Raw genomic sequence first — 15,178 nt, 5'->3', positions numbered from 1 at the left:
GTGTCGCTCTTGGTGAAAATATGAGTGAACAGTAATGTGTTATAATGATGAAGATTTAGCATTTGGTAATTCAGCTAACTTTTAAATTGGATTAAAATTCACAAATAAAAAATATTCATTATTTGTCGTTTTGTTGTATATTGTTCAATCTAATATGAGGCAGATCGGCCAACTGAGGAAGTATCCTTTCTGAAGGTGGACAAGAGTTTGGATTCAAGTTTTGTCATAGAACACACTCCGTGGTGGTTGGATTCACAGCTAAGGTTTATTAATTTTCTAGAGGGTAAGGTTCAATGGATTCTACAAAATTAGGAGCACATTAAGAGCACACTTACCAAAGCATCTAAGATACAAAGTTATTGTTCCATAACTGCTAAAGTTAAATTATCATCAAAGTTGTTGTACTAGAACTGCGAAGTTAAATCATCATTGTTTCGAATGTTATGTTGTGTGTAAACTTTATTTTAATTTGTCATTTAGCTGAAGTAGTTAAATTTAGTACAAAAATAAAGCACTTTTTTGGTTATTTAGATTTTTGGACTGACCTCCTCCACATTTTTGGAACATGATAAGCGAATTTTATTACAATTTCATGGCTATTTGAATGAGATTACTTAGTTTAAGGGGAGATGGGTATGGAACGGCCTAAATGTGCCCAAGCATAGCTTTATTTGTAGGCTTAGTGATCATTACATATTGCTCACACCGAAAAGAATGCAGAAAATGTACTATGGACATGATGTGTTATGCATAGTATGTATTGATGTTGAATAAGACCTCAAACATCTAATTGTCACGAATGTTCTTAAATGACTTACTGTAGTGAGTAGGTATATATGGAATAGAAACATCTCATCCTGACATATGGAGAAGAGTATTTAGAAAATTGAAATGAAGGTTCCGTAGAAGCTTTGAACATAGTGTTTTGGCTACTTTGTTATGTGCTATTTGGAGTGCTAGGAACAAGACACTGTGGAATCACAAAGTCCAACGATCAGCTATGATATGCGGCCAGATTAAAGAGGAGTGTAAATACAGGGTATAGGGCATAAAACAGTAAAGAATAGAAACCATTATAGAAGTTGTACAGGTGAAATAATACTAAACAGAGGTAGATAAGTAGAATGCTCTGATTAGTCCCCGACTAATGAGACATAGAAGTATTAGTGGTGTGCCTATGAGTTTTGTAATTTATTTAGTTGGTGATTATAAGATTTTCTTTTTTTTCACCCAAAAAAATAATAATTAAGGGGGTAATTATCTCTGAGTTCTGTCCCATCTTAACTCTCTTACGAAAAATAATTAAATCTTACTTTTTGAAATGATAACTCGGTATTTTTGTTAAATCCATAAGGACATATTTTTAATCAATATAGGTTGTGGTAGGACTACTCCACCCTTAACTAGGAGTCTCGGGTTCGAGCCCTAGGTATGGAGAAAATCCCTTTGGGAGCGCCACCCCCAGAATGGGCTCTGCAATGCGCGATTCAGATTAGTCAGGGCTCCAATACGGGTACCAAATACCCGGTGGAAAACCAAAATAATAATAATAATAATGACATTTTTAAATAATTTTTTTTCTTCAAATAAATCCCCCATTACTTAAATGAGAACAAAAATATAAAATGTTTTTGAGAATCGTCTATTCTACCATAGTCAAATCTTACATGACATTTCCAGTTAAATTTTTTATCAGTTGTAACTAGAATACACACATTATTTGGTTGGATTTACACTTAAAAGAATGAGTACTCCTTTTGAGAGCCGTGTATTCTTTCATTCATGTAATATGAGCAATCTCAAAAGAGTTTAAATAATTATTAGTTAACTATTCACAATGCTTACCCTACCTCTATGGGGTGGAGAGGTCAATTCTGATAGGGTCTCGATTCATCAAAAACGTTAATCGAGACAGATCTAAAAAACAAGAGTCACAATGAATCCATCTACTTTTTCTACCATATGGTATGCGAAACTCCTTTGTACAACTATATCATATGTATCGCAAGTTGGCGCAGGGTCTATTTACAGTTTATTTAAAAAAAATACTCCATATCAAAATTTCTCCAATCCCCTTAGTCGATCCTGAAGGATCTATCTGTCCACCAAAAAACTTTACACATACATATCTTAACAAAAAAAGATTCACGCCGCCTAGGGTTTATTTAAGAGAGAATGGCTCCCTATAGGAAAGTTCTTCATTTCAATATTCGAATCTATTGATCTACTAACAAGATTTTATCTCACAAACATCAGAACAACATTAAGAAAATTAAAGGAGCATACAAATACTCCATATCCCCTTATTAGATCTTGAAGGATCTATCTGTCTACAAGAAAAAATTCACACATCACATCATAACAACAAAAGATTCATGCCACCCAGGGTTTATTTAAGAGAAAACAACTCCCTATAAGAAAGTTCTTCATTTTAGGATTCGAACCTAAAGAATTTATCGATCTACTAACAAGATTTTATCACACAAACATGAGAACAACGTTTACAAAATCAAAGGAGTATAGAAATACACATAAACAACCAATCAAAAAGGAAAAACAAATCAAGTGTACATACAAACAACAAGTCTATAATTTATTTTAAAACAATAAAGATGAATCAATTAATTTATTAAAGTCTACCTATTATTAGAAGAATACTCATACAATTTTCCTGTACATGAATAAACAATAGTAGCAACTAGAGCATCACAAAAAATGGCTAACTCATTAGCTTTTTTCACTAATCCTTGTCTCCTTTTGGTGAAGGTAACATCGTTCTCAATTTTCTTCATCTCAATTTTTCTTCTCACCATTTTACTTTCCTTTTCAATATGCGAAAAAAAAAAAATGAGTCATTTGTGATGAGTTTATGTGTTTATATAGATATGTTGAATGCTTGAAGGATTGAAAGAAATTTTAGAATTTAGGTAAGAAATTTAGGAACTTACTCGCACACAGTGTTTATACCAGATCGAATTATCTTATCATGATTAAGTTAAGAAGTTTTGTGTTAGCGCACGTCGGTTAGTCATGGTTTATAAAAAATAGGAAAAAGTCATCGTTTACATCCTAAGCTATATTCGAAAAGTCTAAGACACACTCAACTTAACCATGAAAAGATAATTCCATCTGGCATAAAGACTGTGTGTGAGTAACTTCCTAAATTTCTTACCTAAATTCTAAAATTTCTTTCCATCCTTCAACATATCTATATAAACACATAAACTCATCACAAATGACTTATTATTATTTTTTTTTTTCACTTATTGAAAAGGAAGGTAAAATGGTGAGCAGAAAAATTGATATGAAGAAAATTGAGAACTCACAATATAGAGATGTTACCTTCACCAAAAGGAGACAAGGATCAGTGAAAAAAGCTAATGAGTTAGCCATTTTATGTGATGCTCAAGTTGCTACTATTGTTTATTCATGTACAGGAAAATTGTATGAGTATTCTTCTAATAATAGGTAAACTTTAATAAATTAATTGATTCATCTTTATTGTTTTAAAATAAATTATAGACTTGTTTTCTGTAGGTACACTTGATTTGTTTTCCCTTTTTGATTGGTTATTTATGTGTATTTCTATACTCCTTTGATTTTGTAAATGTTGTTTTCATGTTTGTGTGATAAAATCTTGTTAGCAGATCGATAGATTTTTTAGGTTCGAATCCTGAAATGAAGAACTTTCTTATGGGGAACCGTTTTCTCTTAAATAAAACCTAGGCGGCGTGAATCTTTTGTTATGATGTGATGTGTGAAATTTTTCTGGTAGACAGATAGATATCCTTCAAGATCGAATAAGGGGATATGGAGTATTTGTATGCTCCCTTGATTTTCTTAATGTTGTTCTCATGTTTGTGTGATAAAATCTTGTTAGTAGATCGATAGATTCTTCAAATTCGAATATTGAAATGAAAAACTTTCTTATAGGGAGCCGTTTTTTCTTAAATAAACCCTAAGTGGCGTGAATCTTTTGTTGTTCTAATGTGTATGTGTAAATTTTTTGATAGACAGATAGATCCTTCAGGATTGAATAAGGGGATTGAAGAAATTTTGATATGGAGTATTTTTTAAAAAAACTTTAAATAGACCCTACACTACTTTGCAATGCATATGATATAGTTGAACAAATGAGTTTCGCATACCAGATGATAGAAAAAGTAGATGGATTCATTGTGCTTAAAAACTTTTTACTCTTGTTTTTTATATCTGTCTTGAATAACGATTTCGATGAGTCGACACCGTATCAGGATTGACCTCTCTACCCCATAGAGGTAGGATAAGGACCGTTACGCCTCTCCCCTTTTTAGATTTCACTTGTGAAATTATACTGAATTGTTGTTATTATCGTTTCTATAGGCATTTAATAATTTAAAAATGTTTAGGTGGCGTTTTTTCCCAGAGTTCGCGAATACTACATAAAATGAATTATTGTTGTGTTGGGCCATGAGCAATAGGTTGGACTTACAAAATAGAGTGATGAAAAACCCAACAAAAAGGACATATAGATCAGCCTAGATCAAACTTTATTGGGGTTTTTATGATCACCGGCCATAGAAATAGAAGTAACGAACTAACCACAATAGTCGAATACTCAACTACTTAAATTAACCGATATATATTATATGTAGAATTCATTTATAATATGTGTCATTGATATATGCCAACTAGAAATGTATACAGTAAACTAAATCGACTTTTTGTGTAAAGATCCCAATAGAAATGAAGTATTAATCCTTACCAACTTCGCATACGCATACAAAAAAATTACATGTGATTTCTTACTTGGTGGAACGATCACAGATACAAAAAAAGTATGAAATAAACATCAACTTCCAAGACTCAGAAATCTTAGTAGTTCATTAGGTTGGCTACCTGAACTTCCAGTTCTCCGTTCTGAAATACTTGTCATATTTTATTTTACATGTTCCTTAAGAAAAACATTAACTAAATTAATAATTTGACTAAATTATTCTTATTTATTACTCCGTTCAATTTAATATTTAGTCGTTTGTGCGGTAATCGGTGACCATGGATTTGGAGATTGGAAGAGGAGAAGTTGGATGGCAGCTGAACCGATTCGAAGATGGAAAACGAAGCCCCGATAGACTGTTTGGTAAGTAGAGATGATGCCATTTTCCTTCCTTTTCTTCAATTTGGTTGGTGAGTTTGTTGTTTAGGTATTAGACAACATCTTTAAGTCTTTATTAAGATTGTGTTAATTGTTATTTAAATTTTACTTATATGATACTTTTTTTTTGCTAGTAAAATTAAAAGAAATCAATCACTTGCTTATTGCCAACTTGATTTTGATTCTTTTTTTATAATTATATTATTTAGATCAGCTTTCATGTTTGGTGTTTAGTTTTTTAAAAAATTAGATGTTTGGTCAATGGAAGTAGTATTTAAGGAAAGTAGAATAAGCATTTTTTCATAGCTAAAAAAAGTAATTTTCTTCTAAAAGCATTTTTCACTCATGATTAAATTAAACAAATTCATGGTGGTTGAGTGTAAAGTACCATACAATATTTTCTATTTCCCATATAATATGAAATTTAATTTTGCTTTAAAAAATTTCTAAACTTCAAGATTTTGAAACACCAGCTGAAGTTTAGTTAGCAGTTAAAAAATATTTTTTTTATAATGCTGCATTTAGTTCAGCGGTGTTGGGAGAAGGTGGGTGTGTTGTCGGTGGAGGATAAAATGCGGAAAGTGAGGTTGAGATGGTTTGGTCATGTGATGAGGAGGGGCACGGATGCCCCGGTTTGTAGGTGCAAGAGGTTGGCCTTGGATGGCTTCAAGCGGGGTAGAGGTAGATCGAAGAAATACTGGAGGGAAGTGATTAAACGTGACATGGAGCAGTTACAGCTGACTGAGGACATGATCCTAAATAGAAAGATATGGATGAAAAACATTAGGATAGAGGGCTAAGCCGTGTGGGCGAGTAGGCAGTAGTTAGGAGGGCTTTGGTTCTGATAATGTTCAATATTTTTGGGGATGTAGTGCATATGTTATTTTATTATGTCCCATGCCTTGGATGTTTTTTTTTTTTCTTGTATATTGTTCTTTTCTTGTGCCGGGGGTCTATTGAAAATAGTTTCTCTACTTCTTTGGAGGTAGTGGTATGGACTGCGTACGTTCTACCCTTCCCCAGACCCCCCGATGTGGAAATATATTGGGTTTGTTGTTGTTGTTGTTGTTGCATTTAGTTCAGCTTTCATTCGCGACTAGATTTTTCTACTATATAGAAGAGTGAGTTGAGGACGATCAAAGAGCAGATTCAATAATATTTTTCCCAAATAATAAATTTAGATTTTTTATAACAACACATTTTGGCCAAAATGCTGAATATTTATAGACCTTTTTATTTACAATGAGTTCAAATTGAAATTCAAGAGGGGGTTAAGGGAGTTATGAATTGAGAACTTTTATTTGAGTCGACTGATCAGCATTGATAGTCGCTCACCTGCAGGTTAGTATACTATGCAAAACTGAATAGAGTTGAAAACGTAAGGAAGCAAATAAGTAAGAGACACAAAGATTTATCCTGGTTTGAATCACTGATGTGATGTCTACTCCAGTCCCCTTGGGTTACAGGGACTTTCTTTAGAGCTTTCAATGGGAGAAACAAGTTACAGAGTGTTTGAACAACTTTCAAATCTTATTTTGTTATTCAAATCTTGTGACACAGCCTCAACTGGTATAACTACGTTGACTCGATCTTTCTCTTTTTGAAACTATTATTTCTTGAAAATTACAAAGGTTTATGAAGACTTGAAGATTGAGACGCACTAAGGATTTCCTGTGAAGTTGCGTTAGGCTTTCAATCTTTAATCTTCTTATTTATAGCCTTCATGTGATCCGACTTCTTTGCTCTAAAAGATAAACCCAAGGAATTTCTTCTCAATCAAGGATTTGAATTGATTCCTTGATTGAGGATTCACATTGTATTGTACGTCCTATTAGATATATCCCTTCGTATGGTATGATCTTCCTTTCTTAAAAATGGACTCTCAAACATAAATGTTCATATCAAATATGTCCATATAGAGGGTGTGATCTTCCTTCCATGGTTCCTTATGAGATCTACTTTTGACCTGTGATTGTCTTTAGTAGGATTGACTTCCCGATAGTTAGGAATCTAATGAGATCTTCTCATAATTGTTGTTCCAAATCCAGCTTCGACCTCCTTGTAGTTGGGGATCCAAGTTCAGCTCCGGAGAAGATCCTTCTTGCCTTAATTCCATCTTCGGTGTATTCTGCATTTTTCCTTTATTAATTTGTTATTATTAAAACATATTATGTCAATAGGCTAACACAAATTGTATAATCTTCCATTATGTTTTCAACATGTGGCTTATATAATTGTCAGCACTACTTTGCTAATGATGATGATTGTAACTGCAAGCAAGTTATCCGCATTCCCCATATTTCTTTTCTTTAACTATAATAAAATAGTATGGAAGAGAAACATTATCACCATATTACATGATAGTCATCATAAGCTATGTAAATCAAATGGGACACGTCTATCCATACTACTGGTGGTTTGGCAAATGGTAGGTAGGATATTTCACAATCATCAGCAGCAGCAAAGTAGTAGGCATATAATGGTGGTCCTTTTCCAAACTTATTAAAGCTGTGCATCTGCATTCCTAACACCAATTGCAATTTCCAATATGCATAACTGTGATTTATGCACAGGAGTTACAGTTATCTGATGGTGTTAGAATGAGATCCATGGAACATGATATTTCTAAACTGTTATAGGAGAAACACAAGATCTATGTCAAATAAATTTGACTATAAAGCTTATGAAGAACATGTCACCATGATTTTAAGTAACATGTTACTTGCATATCCTTTTAAAAGATCACTGCAAGTTAAAAAGATGGCATGATACATAAACATGCTCTTTAACTTGACCTCAAAGCACATCTATGATCTCCAATTTTGGATGTCCACAAGTTGGCACTTGAACTTGTATAAAGTTGAACAAGTTGATACACATGTTCTATGTAGCATAATACATGTAAGACGTCATGTAGGACAAGAATTGGCCTCGTAGACGCCACATAGGACATATGTGTCTACTTGTTCAACTTTATACAAGTTTAAGTGTCTGCTTGTGCACAACCAAAGTTGGAAGCCATAAATGTGATCTGAGGCCAAGTTAATGGACATGTTCATGTATTATGCCTTAAAAGATTAAGTAATCAAATTAAACGGAGAATAAGCTGTCTTGAAAGACTCTGTTGACACATGCAATATACCCCAAACCAGCATGCATTGCCATGCAAATATCTAATCTAAATGCTCTCTCTATATGGTACATCTATTCATAACTTGGCATACGAATCTCCATTAATCTAAAGACTCTTGACAAACACCGGACCTAAGGTATGTATGTGAATATACCAACTTACGGTGATAGTTAAAAGAATATATACCTATTTATTCTAGCACTGTTTTCTCAGTTGAGTTCTTAACCAAGATATTCTAGTACAATACAATTAATACAGAATGCTAACACTAAATTTTGAACACCAACCTTCCATGTGGAGAACACTGCATATTACAGCTCACCAGCCACATGTCGCGCGCTAAATGAAGAAGAGCTGTGAAAATTCTATTCGCTCTAATCCCCAAAAAGTTGTTTAAAGGTTAAGCAATTGATAAACCAAACGCCATTAAGTACGAAAGTATACCCCAAAGTTCTATTTCTCAGCCTATATATCTTCCAATAGAAACCACATACAGTTGAGTGTTGGACCATTGAATAAAGGACAATACAATATCTTCCATTTCCCATATAATATCATACAACAAAGTTAGATAGTATTATATTTTCCTCATCACAATGAACATACACAGTATTGATAAATCTATAAAATCTTGTACTATTATTGTTCTATCTAATTTTCTCTTGTATTTCACTTTTTTGGTTCAATTATTAGCACTTACAACAAATTCTGAACGAATTGGATATGGCTATATTGTTAGATCAGTAGGTGTTGACTCTTCTGGAAGGACATTAACTGCTCATCAAAAGTTCATCTGTTTTTGGACCTGATATTCAAAATCTCAGCCTTACTGTTAGGTAATGATCTTGATACTGATAACTTTTTATTGAAATTTCATTAATTCTAAGTAATTGCTTCGATATGAATTAAGTGATATTTGTAAAAAAGAGAGTAGTATTTGAAGATTATTTGAAAAAGAGTTGTAGGAAGTTGAATTTGTGTTTGGACTGCAAATTTATTGTAGTTTAGTGAAGAAATATACTCCACAACAACAACAACAACAACAATATACCCAGTGTATTCTCACAAAGTGGGATCTGGGGAAGGTAAAGTGTATGCAGTCCATACCACTATCACAGATGAAGTAGAGAGGCTGTTTCCGATATACCCCGGCTCAGGAAAAACACCAGTATAACAAACAAAAAACATAAAAACACACAACAGAATGATACAAGAAACAAGACACTCATAGATTAATACTATAAACTATCTATCCGAAATCACCAACAACGCCAAAACACATGAAGAGATATACTCGTTATAAAAAAGACGAAATTTCTAGATAGAAGGTTAGTAGGTATTCCAGCGTTGTCTAGTGTCCCATATCAGTATTGTTATTGTTACTTGCCTACTATCTTATTTTTTATTTTATTACCTGCTGTTTTCTTTGATTCATTAACTGTTTTATTTGTTGTTGCTGTTGTTCTTCTCTCCTTTATTAATATCATGGCTTCTTTACTACATTATTACCTTTCAATACTTGATTTTGATGGGCTTTACTGATGGGGAACAACCTTCCTACCTTCACAAGGTAGGAGGGGTAAGGTTGCCTACACACCATCCTCCGCAGACAGACTCATCTATTTTGTGTCAAATCATCTTTTAAATTTGATTATAGTGTTCTTTATAAACAAACTGATTAGCCTTTTCATGTTTACATGCTGATGGATTCTGCATCTTTGAGACAAAAGATCGTTTAAGAGTCAGAATTATGGATGCAGATCATAAAAGATGGGAAGTTCCTCAAGAATTTATCCCCTGTGAAACACATTCATCCCCCCGAAGCTCCCTCCTAGGAAAGCGTTCTTCGACCTCACTTCCATCATCCGAAGACACGCATTACTTCTACAAAATACCATTTATGACCTTAGTTTCACTCTCCACAACACCACCCCTTTTGGCTTCACTATCACGCGTCGTTCCTCAGGTGATGTTCTTTTTGACACCTCACCTAAAAATGACTCTCCAGACACGTTCCTCATCTTCAAGGATCAGTACCTTCAACTGTCCTCTTCATTGCCAGCTAATCGGTCATCTATTTATGGCCTCGGGGAGCATACCAAGAGAACATTAAAGCTCAAGCATAACCAAACATTAACTCTTTGGAATGCTGATATTCGTAGTAGCAATGTTGACGTCAACTTGTATGGTTCCCACCCTTTTTACATGGATGTAAGGTCTCATCCTGGGGTGGGGACCAGTATGGAATCTTGCTGTTCAATAGCAATGGTATGGACGTTGTATATACTGGTGACAGAATTACCTACAAGGTGGTTGGAGGGGTCATTGACTTGTACTTCTTTGCTGGTCCTGTGCCAGAGTTGGTCATGGAGAAGTACACAGAGCTCATTGGCCGCCCAGCACCCATGCCATACTGGTCATTTGGTGCGTAATTATACTAGCGAATTACCTATTGTTTCGTAGTGTTTATTCTGCTTACTAACTTCATATGACCTTAACTTTTGAATTTTGTTCAATACTTAAAAATGAGCACAGTTTCTTGTTGTCTTAAGTACTCGTTAATGCAGAGCCCGGTTATATAACATTATGTGATCCTACTTCTTTCAGTACTCATAATGTGATGGATAGAGCTTTTACTAGTTGTGAATATGAGGATTGTGTGTTCTTTCTACAATATATACATCTATTGTGAATTGTTGGCCACTGGATTTCATCAGTGCCGATGGGGTTATAAAGATATTACTGAAGTTCGGAATGTGGTTGCTGGCTATGAAGCTCAGATCCCTCTTGAGGTCATGTGGACAGATATTGATTATATGGATGGTTATAAGGATTTCACACTTGATCCTGTTAACTATCCACTTGACCAGATGAAGAAACTTGTCGATGCACTTCACCACAATGGCCAGAAATTTGTTCTCATATTGGATCCAGGTGAGTTCCGACATATTCTACTTATTGCTTCATTAGCGTCAGGTAGGCTACCTACATCACGCTCCTTGGGAGTGTAGCCTTTTCAAGGAACTTGTGTGAACGCTGGATGCTTTGTGCACTGAGCTGCCCCTTTTTTGTTGATATTTATACTTTAAGGTGATGTAGAAGTTTGGAAATTGCAAAGGTATTGGGTTGAATGACTTAATCAAAGCACTACTCCTGTTTCGTTTATGATCTCAATGACTTGTTCACAGGGATCAGCATAAATAGCTCATATGAGACGTACAAGAGAGGGATGCAAGCTGACGTTTTTATCAAACACGATGGTGTCCCTTATCGTGGCGAAGTTTGGCCAGGAAAAGTTTACTATCCTGATTTCATATATCCCCGAGCCAGAGTCTTCTGGAGTAATGAAATCAAGATTTTCCATGACCTTCTCCCTGTTGATGGGCTCTGGCTTGACATGAACGAGTTATCTAACTTCATCTCTTCTCCTCCAACCCCATTTTCTACCCTTGACAACCCTCCTTGTATGATCAATAACAATGGAAGCTTATGTCCAATTAACGAGAAGACTGTCCCAGCAACATCAGTACATTTTGGGAATGCCTTAGAGTACAATGTTCACAACCTCTACTCATTCCTGGAAGCTAAAACGACCAATGCTGCTTTCATCGATATTACTGGTAAAAGGCCATTTATTCTTAGCAGATCTACCTTTGTGGGTGCTGGCAAGTACACAGCACATTGGACAGGAGATAATGCAGCCACATGGGATGACTTGGCTTATAGTATTCCCGGCATTTTGAGTTCTGGATTGTTTGGGATTCCCATGGTTGGAGCTGATATATGTGGCTTTGCTAGAAATACTACTGAAGAATTATGTCGCAGTTGGATTCAGGTACAAGTTCTTTTGTCTTTAAAGAAATACTTTGCTGCATATATTGAAAGTTTATGATCTCAGTCCAGAAGTTCCAAATGGCCTATATGATCGTTCTTCTTTTTCTTATTTAAATGTGAAACTTCTAGGAAAAAACTTCAAATTGGGATAGGATATTAGATATACTAATGTCCTATCCCGTAATTCTTAGCTATGCCTTGGATCAAATTGAATTAGTCAAGATTAAGGAACAGAAGGAGATTGAATCAGAGAAGGCACGACTAGCTAGAAATTAAGGAACAAAAGGAGATTGAATCAAAGAACGCACGACTAGTTAGAAATACCCTGTCTATTATGTCTATGCTAAACTTGATGATATATTGAATACTGATACTCATTATATGGTCAGTTATTATTGCATATGAACTTGTGGTCACTGTCCAAAACCCAGAATCCTTACCTCGTTAAATATAAATACTAGATCCGCCTCTGGCACCCCATGACCTTAGAATTATGAGTACCCAACTGGTCCAGGGAGTCTACTTTTCCTGCTAACAGTGTTATCAAGTTAATGAACAATGATCTACAATATGTTGGTTTTCACTTTTCCGGCTAACAGTGTTATCAAGTTAATGAACAATGATCTGCAATATGTTGGTTTTCATAAGACAGAAGCTGAAGTTCATATGGTAATTAGAGTTTTTTTTCCGGATTTTTGGGTAAAATACTATTGTGACGTATATTAGAAAAGAAGGTTAATTTGTATGGCTTAAACCCGTGGAGATTAACAGTGTCTTTTCTGCTCTTTTATTGTTCTATTGTCTTTCTATGTTCTATTCCGTGAAACACAGGTTGTGCTCTATGGAAACAGCATGTCCCTTTTTTGTTCAAATGAAAAATTCAAATTTGACGTATGATACTTTTCGGATATCTGATAATCAAGTTCTCGTCGAATGTAGCTAGGTGCATTTTATCCCTTTGCAAGGGACCACAGTGAGAAGTTCAGAACAATGATGATCTTATCTATGTTGGTCGGACTCTTCAAAATTGTCAACGAGTGCGTGTCAAATTATCCAAAAGTAGTGCATTTTTGGAGAACCCAACACGGGTGCAGCATCGAAACTGAACAATCCACGCAACTTAGGATCTTATTATCTTCATAGTATTGTAGAATATGGAAAATAAAGCATATTTTTATGTGTTGTTATTTCTTGATGAACTGATAAAGTTATGAAGGGTCAGCTTAGCTATATATGTTCATGTAATTCAAACTGTAATATTTTCATCAATGTGTAGTTTGGGGGATGTATTAGTTATGGGATAATTTAGTCCTTTATTTGTTAGGACTTCAGTCGATGCATGTATTAGTTTAACGGTATACAACTAATACATAGTAAACTGTGATATTAGCAATACAAGGGCTATTAATACATGAATAAGCATGCATAAATACTGCTTATTGTATACGCTCTATCAGACAACCTTGACATGTTACAGTTACTCGAGAAAATTGAATAATAAATCTTCATTGAAGTATTGATGACTATTTTGATCAAGGGTCAAAGGCACTTAAATTTTTTATTAAGTTAATTGAGAATTCAATTATGATTTTTAAAACTTCTAATCTTTTTAAAAGTACAAAAAATCCACAACTATTTAATTTTTAGTAAAAAAAACTTCATTTCAATTATTTTTTCAAAATCAATCAACTTCTCACTTTCCTCAAACGTCTCTTCTCTCTCTGTCTCTCTGTCTCTCAAAACCGACCCCAACAAAGCTGCTCTCCATTGACAATAAATCGACGAACTTCGACCTCCGATGACCTCAAGTTCGGCCTCTACATCATTCCTTCTTTCCGTGTAGCCGTCAATTTCTATCTCTTCGCAGGTTAAGACTTCTCTTTTAGTTGGTTTTCAAAAAATTTGTGCTTTTTAGTTAAGGAAGAAAAAGGGAACTTTAGTTGTATTCTCTTCATGTATGGGCTAATAATTTTGAGATTTGATGCTAAAAAAAGAACGAACCCGAGAAAATCCCAATTTGTGGTATTTGTGCTCTTAATATGATGGTTGACGTAAATGAGATATCTTTTCTGAGTGAAATGTAATTTTCTTTTGTTGTTGTTCTTGTTATTTTTGAACATTGTTGTAAAAATAGTGAACTTTAATTTTGACTTTTCTTGGAGATATCTGTTGTGACAATTTTGTCTTGTTGTTTGTGTTATTGTATTGAATCACGTTACTTGATATTTGTTGGTGTTCTTGGCGTTGTTTGTTTTGTTGGTATTGTTTGTGTTTTTGGTGTTCTTCGTTTTGTTGGTCATGGCGTTGTTGTTCTTGTTCTTGAGTATTGTTGTAAAATTAGTGAAACTTGAACTTTGACTTTTTTGGAGATACCTATTCTGACAATTTTGTCTCGTTATTTGTGTTGTTGTATTGATCACTTCACTTGGTATTTGTTGGTGTTGTAGGTGAATAGTTTGTTTGTTTTGTTGGTGTTGTTGATGTTCTAGGTATATTCTTGGTGTTCTTAGTTTTGTTGGTGTTGCTGGTGTTCTTGGTTTTGTTGGTGTTGGTATTATCGTTGTTGTTGTTAATGTATTGGTAAAAACATTGGTGTTGTTCAAGAGGTGATATAGCTTGGTGTTTTTGGTAGTGGTGCGATATAGCTTGTTGTTTGTGGTGGTATTTTTGTTGATATATGTGCATGATAAAAATGTTATCCAACAGATGTGTAATATGTTGCAAAGAATAAGAATCTGTCGGAACACATTAAGCATCTATTGAAAATAACTATATCATTTGTTGGTTTATTATTCTTCTTCTTCTAACAGATGAGTCATCTGTTGAAAATATTATTATATTGTGTTTTATTTATTAAATTTGTTACCTTTTTTTTAATGGTGCACAAATCAATTATGATTTTTTTATTTTTCTCTTATTTGTAGATAAAATGGCTCCCAAAAAAAGAAAAGTGGATCAACTTCTGATAAATTAAGTAATATAGCTAAATTAGAAACAACATTAGAAGAACTTGCAGAACAAGTCCTTTCACAAGCAAATAAAGTGTTACCATAGAAAAAGAATGAAGATATGGCAAG

The 15,178-nt window shown here is 34.2% G+C and overlaps 1 pseudogene; it reads left to right on the top strand.

The window, feature by feature from the left end:
* The first annotated feature begins 4,656 nt into the window (after positions 1-4,656).
* Positions 4,657-13,432, top strand: LOC107871613 (annotated as a pseudogene).
* The last annotated feature ends 1,746 nt before the right edge of the window (positions 13,433-15,178 follow it).

The sequence above is a fragment of the Capsicum annuum genome, chromosome 5 (assembly GCF_002878395.1).
Source record: "Capsicum annuum cultivar UCD-10X-F1 chromosome 5, UCD10Xv1.1, whole genome shotgun sequence".
Classification (NCBI taxonomy): domain Eukaryota; kingdom Viridiplantae; phylum Streptophyta; class Magnoliopsida; order Solanales; family Solanaceae; genus Capsicum; species Capsicum annuum.
This window is presented reverse-complemented; position numbering and strand designations above follow the sequence as displayed.